Source organism: Telopea speciosissima, chromosome 1, assembly GCF_018873765.1.
Source record: "Telopea speciosissima isolate NSW1024214 ecotype Mountain lineage chromosome 1, Tspe_v1, whole genome shotgun sequence".
Lineage (NCBI taxonomy): Eukaryota > Viridiplantae > Streptophyta > Magnoliopsida > Proteales > Proteaceae > Telopea > Telopea speciosissima.
Window position 1 is genome coordinate 80,652,015 of NC_057916.1, and position 11,134 is coordinate 80,663,148.

Below are 11,134 nucleotides of genomic sequence, written 5' to 3' on the forward strand. Positions count from 1 at the left end.
AGAATCAGGTTCCAGGTTGATGACCAACCAACCTTATGGCCGCAGACCAGCATGTCTGATAACTTCTTCACCTCCTGATCCCAGAATGGCATGGAATGTCCATCGCATCTAAGACCAATTTTGGATGGATTATCCACGCCAAGTTTTGCAGCAACTTTTTTAACAACATCATCATATGTGTCATCATATGACCTACCAATTTCACAAGGAGAAAGTTTATTATACTGAAACAAGTTAAGTTCTTTAACAGTTAAAAATAACAATAAAAGCAAAATAAATATTCACTGATACTTACAGCATCAGACCAAAACCATCCTTCCTTAGTTTATCGGCAGGTTTGAATTGCACAAGCTTTAAATCATCAAATTATGTCAAGCCAAGACATTAGACATTCAGAAATGAAGTAACGAAAGATAACAAGTAATACGCAATTATATAGAAAAAACAAAGTGATTAACGAGTGAACTTTTCACTAATCTACCACTAGAAAGCAACAAGCTTCAAGACATCTGTGCCATAAATTGTTCCCGACAACAAACTAACAAGAAAGCCCAGACCAGAATAACCAGGAAAGCTGCACAACCATAAAGTAAAACAAGAAGAAAAAGAACAACAACGGCCACTCCTCAAGAAGAGATCACAATCATGGGATCTCTCCAGAACACCATACAATTTTCCTGTGTTGACTTACACATCCTCCAAAAGACAAAACATTCCCACCCATATTAGTCGGACTTAACTTTAAAATGAGATGCATGCATCTCCAAGATCACCTCATATGCAGTTCAGCCATTTATGAGTGAAAATCATATACACAAAACCAATACAAATATAGGAACTAGAATAAAATAATAAAATAATAACATAACGCCTTTTCCATAAGGTGACCATTCGCCATGACCCTTGAAAGCACCACAACACTTCACAAAGTATAAAAACAAACTAAAACAAACTACAACACACAAATATACGTGGTTCGGCAATAAGCCTATATCCACGGTGCAATACCCATATTGGGTTTGAGGTTTACAAACGGTAATAGTTTATGACTAACACTGTTAAAATCAACAGGTAAAGTGACAAAAATGCCCCTTCAAGAAAAGAAAAAAAAAGCCATGCAACTCATCTTCCCCAATCCAAATCGATTGGGGAAGATGAGTTACAGGTATCCCCATCGATTGCTCCATCCATGGCTTCTAATGGAACATCTCGATTCCTTTCGTCGCGGCGGTGCACATCCGACGGTACAGCAGAGGCCAGGTGGCACACATGGCACACATGGCCTCTGCTGTGCCGTCGGATGTGCACCGCCACCCCAAGATGTAACCCTTCCGCCTCTGTGGCGTGAAATCTCTCCACCGCAGTGGCGTGCGTCCCTCTTGCCCTCTTTTCCTCATCCCCTCTCTTTCCTTCCCTGCAGTTTTCTCGATCTTCTTCTTTCTTAGTCATGCTCTGTAGATCTCGTAACTGATTTTGGTATTACTTCAGTTCTGTTGTCCCCAAACCTTCGATTTAGTGCACCATTCCTTAGCCACCATTGCCGCCTCTTCCCACTTTGGCTACCATCTCCCTCCATCTACACTTGAAGCTCATCATCTCCGTTTTGAGGTTTATTGGGGTTTCTTGCTGGGGCGAACTGCCATCAGGCGTCAAGAATAGAATCCACACAGAAGTCTCTGAACCATAATTGCCACCTCCAGCTATGCAGTGATAGTAAATATTCCCATCTTGGTTAGTAGACCATACTTTTCCTGCCGGCCCAGTGTTGCCAAAGACCCACTATCAATGTTTAGGTGAAAATCATTGGGAGGGGGAGAAACCCAACATCTGGATCAGAGCAAGAGCACCCATAGAGGTTGAAACAGATACTTATTAGCACAAAAAGTAATTGATGGGAATCCCATGAAAGTCCTCCAGGAGAGAGAAAATCTGGCTGTTCTCATAACAGTAATAAGCTACATCCCAACAAGATCCGTTCCATCCTCTAAACATCCTTTCATTCCTTCCTTTCTAAATATTTTTCAACACAACGATGTTATCTTGGCTACATTACGATGCTTTCGAAGAACCACCCAGTAGTTCAAATTTGGCAACTACAGGACACAGTACAGGAAGTCATAACCTGCTTGCGCATAACAATGAACAACTTCTACTGTTTAACCTCATGAACTGTAGAATGTTGACTAATGATAAAATATACCACAGAATTAACTATTATTGTCCAACCTAATCTCACCGTAAAATGTCATTTATGATATAATTTACAATCAGAGTTCACCGATGCCTTCTTCCTCTTACAACATTAACTGCCAATGCTACTATTAACACAACTATTAATACCAATAGTACATAATTTTCTGCCAAATGTTGTTTTTTTACCAAAATGATAAGTGAATGCTACAGAAAAGGCATACCTGCTGATTATGTACATATTCCAAAAATGATTGAACATCAGGATATTGGTTTTGTCCAGAACTCTCAGAAGGAGAAGACTTCTGAAAACAAATAATGTTTCCATCTTCAATCTGTAAACAAAGGAAACAAATTATATTAATCAGCACAGAAAATGCAAGCAACAAACAAAAAAATAAACAATACAATCACCCCTACTTAGTAAATACCTTTCTAGATTGAAAAGTGACTTCCTTGTCAATTTGTTCACAAATGACACTAGGCTTAAACTGAATTTCCTGATCAGCACAAAAGCATGGGCATGAAACTTATATAAATAAAAAATTCCAGTTGTATGGTACAACAAAAGTAGAGTTCGCAAAAACAAACACAATTAAAACAAAAAAAAAAAAAACAAAAAAGCCACAATTCCGTAACAGATTAGATGTAATTATTTTCCTTCCTGGTGTGACAGGGAAGAACGAAAATTGCAATAAAGTACAAGAGATGAACCTCATAAAGATCTATTTCTTCGTTAGGGTTAAAGCCAGCCATTTGATTTAGTTTTGTTAGGATATCCACAGGCTTATCAATACCCTTAACAAAAAGCCTTCCAACATACCTGACAAAAATTAAAACTAAATAATAAATTAAAATTAAAATCAATCAAGTTATTTGATCTACTCAAAAATCTGTCTTGAGAAGAAACAGTAGGAGGGAAAGAAACACTAACCACCGAATCTCTTTTTTCTCCGGGTCATATAGCTTGAAAAAAAGCAAAATATCATCTGTTGTCTTCTCCGGTGGAAGAATAGGATGCCAACCTATATGACATTAGGGAAAAGCATTGAGAGTGCAAGAATAAATGATTCAAGCAAGCTTGACAATGTATTAAATTAAATTAAAGAACAGTTACCGGCCCAAGCTCCACTTCCAAAAATAAATCAAGTTCTCCAAAATCCACTTTATGTGAAACCTCAATTAGTTGTCCAACCTACAAGGAAGATTGCAAAAATTATACAATGTGTGTCTTCGATGTTCTAGGCAGCAATAACAATAGAGAACCAACCACCCTGTTGATATAAATGCCTAAACAAGAACCAGGAGCATAAATCATGAAGAAAACTAATAGGGTTCCAAAGATACTTTTGGCGGTGAAATTTGGATTCTGACAATAATTTCTACCCTTTAATAAAGTTTATATATCATAACTACTGGCAGAGCCTAAGCAAACAGTTTGAATTCAAACTAAGAACAGAAAAAATTTAATTCAATGTCCAAAATTTAGCACCCTTAAGTTCCACTACAGCCCGGATTGAATGGAATCCAAATATCCTACGTAGCTAAACTTCCAAAAATAAGAAGATTACATATCATCCTAATTAAGAAAATATATATCTAATCATCCTACTAGACCCAAATTCCAATTCGGCCCCGGTTCTCGATCGGCGCAGTTCAACAAAGTGCTCCTTCATCACCCTAGCATTGAAAGGAAAAACATCCAAGAAAGCATTGCATTGTTCTTAAACAAAACAATGCGTTCAAAAACAGAAGCACAGCATCAAGATAAACAAAAATTAAGTGCCGTTCTACTTAATGACATCACGAAGGGCATATTGATTATTAATTGTCGATTTTCATATTGCATATTTCAGAAGGCGAAACATTTTTACAAAGTAAAGAATAGTTCGCTGAAGGGAATGGCTGCCTTCACCAAACGAAACAAGGGATTAAAATAATTACAACCCCAGATCAGAAGTTCAAACGGGATAAGTGGAAAAAAACATTAGCTTTCTCATCAATACTGTAGTCCATACTCAAAACCCTTTTTCTGGAATTTGCATTCTCCTCTTCAAGTTGAGGAGAACTAACCAAATCAATGAATCTAATTAATTTAACACCTACAGTATGCAAATCCCAGCCGATGGACACACACACACACACACACACAAAAAGGGCCCCATCAACAAAAATCAGGATGACAATTACAGTGTAATATCACTTTGAATGTGAAGTTGAGGAGTAGGTCACCCGCCTTTTAGTTCTTTAATAGAGAGCACCGAGAAGTAAAGAAATGCGTCTATAGATGGATTCATGATAACTTATTTTTGGAGGGAAAAGGCAGCAAGGAATAAAGGAATGCATGTAGTTGGAGATTCATGATAACTTCTGAATATATGTGCTGAAAACTAATAAAAACAAATAAGATGACAGTGGAAGTACTTACAGATTGTTCCTCTTCCTGAGAAGTCAATGGCCTTCTTGGACGATAGGTGTTGTTACGACGCTTGGCCCACAGCCAAAAGCGCTGGTACTGCACTGGAATGCCAAACTCTTTAGCAACCATTTCCTGTAAACCACTTCAATAGTTAGATAAACAGAACTCGGAGGACAAATAAGAACTTGATTATTGCAAGTTCACTGCATGCATGAAACAGACCCCGGCACCACACATCACAAAGGCTCTCTATGGTTGGATTTCTATTTCTATTTCAATTTAAATTTCAGATTGGTTTATTAAAATAAGTCCCCATGTATGTTTTTGGTCAAGAAATTGAAACTCTGTGGTTGCATCAATTGAAAATAATTGAAGAATAAGAATTGAACAGACAAGAGCCTTGTTAAAATCAACATAATTTTTATGAACCAAGTAAGTCGACCAAAAAAACAAAGACGATAGACATAACAAGATATATAAATAAATGAAACCACTAATTCCCCAACAACAACAAAATAAATGATTCATATGAAGAGCGGACCCCTTTGCTAAAGTGTACAAGCAATACCAATTGCAAAGATTGGCAGCGAAATTGCACCCCATGAAAACCGGTTCTCCAACCTCGTATGCTAGGAACTCTAAAAGATAAACCTTGAGGAAAAAATTCTACCCTAACGGATTTTGAAGGGAAAAAAAAAAATCAACCTCGGGAATTCTCTCTGTCACTTAAATGTAAACCATATGTTGAGAAAATTAAAGAATACGTTAATCCTTCAATCTAAAAGTAAAGTGCAACTATGGAAGCATTCAACACACCATTTTGTACCACCTGGAAAATTAGTGTGGCAATTCAAGAACTTGCATAGAAAACACATTGTAGGATAAGCCACCTGTCAAATTTCAGAATTTAATGTAATCAAATACCCTCCTTAATAACTCTGTGTTCTGTAGATGCACACCTATGCTACTCCGATAACTAATATTAACTCTTCCATTGTACTAGATTTTTCAATGCTCTATTTTGACACTTCACAAAGAAGGAAAGATAAAGAAACTATGCTATATTTAATGCATAGGGAAAATTACACTCCCCTCCCCTATACTTTGCTTCAAAGGTCCTCCCCTCCCCTAAAAGTACAGGGGAGGGGAGTGTAATTTTCCCTACTGCGTATAATATTGCATTTTGCAATGCAAGATAACATATTTGCTCAACCACACCCCTTCCCATGAGCAAAGAAAAACTACAGATATTACATCGGCAATTTGCCACTTTTCCATCAACTCACTTAAGTAATATGTCAACTGTTCACCTCGAGAACCACTTTATGTGGAAATAAAAAATAAGGCCCCAAAATTATTTCAACAAGAACCAGTATATCAACTCAACTCAACTCAACAAAGCCATGTCCCTAGAGGCTAAACTTAATGAGATGCAATGCAAACACTTATTGTGTACCTTGAAAAGGGAAAAAGGACTTATAGTGTCAATCCAACCACATGACCTTATCATGATCCACAAGATCATAATAATGACAGCACCCAATCCGCTCAAGATCCTCATCTCGTGCAACCTAATGGTACAAAACAACTACTTTAGTAAGAGAAGCAAGTAGTTCACCAATATACTTCTGGTTAGACAATCAATGATTCAAAAAGCCATGCTGCATATATTTACCCTTATGACTGTAAAATCAGGATATTTCTCCAAGGATGGAGGATCATCGATTGGCTGGCTCTCAACTGTACTGGCAGTCCCCGCTTCCGCAACTACTAATAAGTAGCAGTGTAATAAGAAAAGAGAAAACATTGAAACCGTCACTGTGCCTAAGGAGGCAACTGTAACTTCCAAATCATTATAAAAAAATAAATTTGGTCCATGTCCAACGAATCGAGCTAACCAAATCCAAGAGAACTATAAATAACATGTCACAATATTAACAACTCAATCTCTCCAAAAAACAAAACACCCTAAAAGTATCACCTTCCATTGGCTGGGGACCATCTACAGAAGCCGAATGAGGGACCAACATATTCCCATATTCCTGTTGCAAAAAGAAGCAGGAATCAGAGCTTGTATCCAGTAAAATCAAACCCTGTCAATTAAGTGAAAACCCTAAATATCAAATAAAACTGACATGGAATTAGTGAAATTGCAACTGAGGTCGATTCAGAACCTTCTGATCGACGACTTGATTGTTCCTGGTTGGTCAGCTATTTTAATATTTCTTTTGTTTGTTCACACCAATTTATCTAAAAGTGCTTTCGGTGATTATCGTGGTCGACGATTTGATTCTTCTTCCGCATCTAATCGAAGTTCCATTTGAGTTGTAATTACCGTTGATTTGAAAAGGGAGCAAATCGAAGCCTCCATTTTGATCGGCAAGCTCCATCTTTCATTTGGGACACTAAAGAACATACAATTAATGCCAAAAAACACTAAAGAACATATAAATAATGACAGAAAACCCTTTGCAACTACAATTTTACTAGAGATACCATTGAATTCCTTCTGTTTCTACCTGCGACTGCAAGCAGCAGGCGATGGTAGATTGTGGGCAGCAACAAACCTTATTGGCGGCAAACCAGGCAGTCTCTCCCAGTCTCCCTTTTGATCTACAATTCTCTCCACTTCACTCCCTCTTTCATTTGGGACACTTTCTTCTCATCTTAGAAATTACATTTCTGATCATCCCTAATCGATATACCTCTCATCCCCATCGCCAGATCAGCTGTGATTATATGTAAGAATTAAAGCACACCCAACACAAATTCTGCTTCTAAATTAGTTAAATTTTCAATTTTTGATTTACCGAAACATAAAATTGATAAGATTTGTGTTTAATTGTTGCAGTTTCTTATTATTTCTGTGATTGACCGAGACTTTCTCGGTCCCCCCCCCCCCCAGGGTTATAGCTCTGTCTTCATTGATGTCTCTGGTTTTTGTTTCGTTTAAGGCTTCATATGTCTTCGATGATTCAAGCAACAGTGGAAGTGATGAAGAAGGTTATCATAGAGTAATATTCTGCATTTATCTCCAACGATGTCCTCAACTGAAATATCAGCAGATATAGCAGAACGTTCAGGACTCTCTTCTATCTGCATGGCCTGAAACCTAAGGAATTTCAACATCTAACCTTCAACAAAAGCAAATAACAAGCTGTGTTTTTGGTGATCAGTTTATAAAGAGACTGATGAGTTTTCAACCTTCAGTATCAAAACTAGCTGGAACATCATTTCTTATTCTTTTTTTTTTTTTTAACTTCTGTGAATTTGGTACAGCATAGTTATAGACTATAACCCCATCGTGGGATCCCAGTTGAAGCATAAATCAATAATAATCCTTCATTTATCAAAATCGATGGAAACCTAATGAGTAACACAAGTTCCACTAGTCAAGCCTAGGAAGTGATCGCATAATAGACATCATATTATAAATATACCGTCCCTATTGCCTAAACTCATGTTAGCATCTAAGAAGTGAGAACTATATTAACAATAACAATAATGACAGAAAATATTAAAGCTCCATGGGCAAACCTTCCGGCACCGACAATTTGAAATCTGAGATAATCTTGCGTTCTCTAGCTCTAATTCCTGAGTTTTAAGTACATTTGAGAAAAGAAATCAAGGTATGCTAAAGCTAAAAGACAATAACAAAATAGATGAAACAGAAGAACAACCGCTAAGAGGTGCATGACAAGTGGACGGAAGTAAGGATTATACCTTGACTCTGCTTCATAGAGATTTAAGCTGAAATTGCAAATCAATCACAAGGTCTTCCCCCTGTAATGTTTCAATCGGAGGATCGAGGGATTCACTTTCACTGTGGAGAACACCTTCTCTTCCCGCCATTATTGCTGCTGTCGATGCTACTGGAAGAATGGAAGAGTAGCAGACGTCCAACACGGGGACAGAGAGAAGGTGCAGCAGCGTTCAAAAATACGTTATGACTTGGGTCCGTTTGGTTGTAACTTGTAAGTGAAGGTGATTATGACTTGGGCCCCCCATTTATCCACACGAGCATTTCATCGAAAACGTCAACAACAAACAACACAACCCTTAACCCTTTACCCTTTACCCTTTACCCTTTCCCACAACGGAATTATTAGGTCTCATCGAAAGATAACCTTAAAAAATATTGGTGTAAACCCACACTTCCGTCTCATCAAACGTCATTGCAATAGAGTTGGAGTCTTAAGGAAATCTTCACAGTTCAATAAATAGATAACCAACCCTAATTTGATTCTTTGTGAGAAGGTTTCCCTATAAACTAGGGACTTGTTATTAAACCATCACAAAAAAGATCTTAAACAATAAAAGGTCTTCTTTAGTAAAAGGCTAAAGAACAATTCGCTATGTGCTTATCACACGGCTGCGTGATTTCTTTCACTACAGACCACCTGATTATATAGAGCTTTCTCACCTTTTCAATCTTCGTCCCAAACCGATGTGGGACTAAATGCGATAAAGTCCCATACCACCTTAACTCCAAAAATTAGGGAACCATGGGAATAATTATCACCTCCAAGTCGTGGTTACCTCCAATTCCTCCAAGCTCCGTTTAGTTGTAAGGGGAATTAAAAGGAAGGGAAGGAAAATTTTTCAAACCTAAAAAATAAATTTTTGTAATCATTACCCCATGTGATTGTATAAACTATTTAAATTTCTTACTATATCTAATAAAGATATATTTTACATGTAATATTTATTTTACATTTAAACCAAAGGGAAATGGATGCATAAGTAAAGGGAAATTTAATAACCAAATATAGAATGATTTGAAGTTAGATATATTGTTACATGGTGTCACATGGGGTAATGATTAAAAAAGTTTCTTTTTTGAGTATGAAAATTTCACTTCCCTTCCCTTTAATTTTCCTTGCAACCAAACGGAACCCCAATTTCTCTAAGGAGGGAGTGGATCCCATCTTAGGCAGTGTTTTTGAGTAGAGGATAGGGTGATCATTTCTGCTCTCATGTGAGGACTTGGTGGAATTGGAGGGGATAAAGATTCGAAGTGATGGGGCCTAGTATTTTCTATGAACAAATCGGGCTGGGAAATTGCTAAGTGACGATCCTTCCATCTTTACTGAATGTCTCCGAGTTTGCCAAGTTAAAAATCAATGAATGAAAAAATCTAGAACTACTGAGAGGTTGCCACTGAATACAGTATAGTGTGAATGGACATATAAGGGGACAGTATGGCATTAGATAGAAAAGTAAATGATTGGATTTTAAGGTTGAAATTTGACATGTGATAAAAATCTCAATATACCCCCCACACAATCAGAGTTTGGGATCACATCCCTCTTTCACATGGCAAAACTAGATATGTAAGCTGAAGAGATTCTTTTCTGAATAGCTGTGGGAAAAAAACAATTGTTTAGGAGAAACATGTCTTAACAAGCACACCTAGTTTTGAACCTTTGGTAGGTGGACACTTTATGCGGCTGATTTGACAGAATTGTATTAATAGAGTCACGTGTATAATTTAACCTCAAATTCAATCATCTATCCTCTTATTTGTTGTCATAACCTTTTGTTGTATATTCATACATGCCAGGTACTTCAACCACTACACGGACCTTAAGTTTTAATTGCCCACAATGTTAGCCTGATCTGACCTGCCACATGGTAGATAGGGATGTAAATGAATAGCCGAAATCCATTTCTGTATCCGTGTCCATATCTGTTCAGCACTATCCGAATCCATTCGAAAGCTAAATGGATACAGATACAGATAGTCTATAGCTATCTGAAAAACAATATTTACGTATGGAGACTCCTTAACATTCGTGTAGGAAAACCAGGTCCATAAATATAAACTTCTAACCACTAGACATATGCAGGATCGGTCTCCATCGATTCTGCATACACATCAAATCTTTCACCACATCACTCTTCCTCATGGCATAACTCCATTAAACTCGGTATATAGAGAACCGTGTTTGAGGTTCTACATGTAAAGTCTAACAGTGTTATACTTGTAAGACCGATTCTCAGCATCTTCTAAGACGATTCAGAATCGATGGAGACCAATCCCATACCCAATTTCAAGTTTTTAAACCTTGATTATGTCAGTTAAATAAAAGATTTGACGTGTATGCACATGTATGCATAGATTCATTCCCTTATATAGATAAATAGATGAATAGAGCTCGGGCTGGGCCCAAGAAGTGTTCATCCTGTACTTAACACACTTGGCCCTAGAACAATGGCCGAAGATAGATAGATCCCTGAAACTCTGGCCAGACTATAGAACACCTGGAGAAAGTATAAATGAAAGCAACTTATCCTCTGATCCAAGCTTACTGGAATTGATGGGATGAAGAAATTAATCTCATTAATTTTCACACAGTGAGGTGGATGAGAATCAATTCGCCTTCCAACCATTCCCCAAAGGGCAGGTCCGATTCAGTTATTAGATGTGCAACTGGGTTTTTGAGGCAGGTGGGTAAATTTCAGCTCACACTGTACCACAAGTTTGAGAAACCACCTATGATCCTCTTCTTCATGTGGCAAAAT

General features: G+C 37.5%; 2 long non-coding RNA genes across 2 annotated transcripts; both read right to left on the reverse strand.

Moving 5' to 3' along the window:
* Nucleotides 1–2,641: 2,641 nt before the first annotated feature.
* On the reverse strand, nucleotides 2,642–3,300 carry LOC122648672. The gene is made up of 3 exons (XR_006331116.1): nucleotides 3,128–3,300; nucleotides 2,905–3,013; nucleotides 2,642–2,690 (listed from the first exon to the last, which is right to left on the reverse strand). It is a non-coding gene; the product is annotated as an uncharacterized LOC122648672 (long non-coding RNA).
* Nucleotides 3,301–7,646: 4,346 nt separating this feature from the next.
* Nucleotides 7,647–8,379, reverse strand: LOC122660502. Its single transcript, XR_006332704.1, has 3 exons — nucleotides 8,333–8,379; nucleotides 8,147–8,203; nucleotides 7,647–7,705 (listed from the first exon to the last, which is right to left on the reverse strand). It is a non-coding gene; the product is annotated as an uncharacterized LOC122660502 (long non-coding RNA).
* Nucleotides 8,380–11,134: the final 2,755 nt, after the last annotated feature.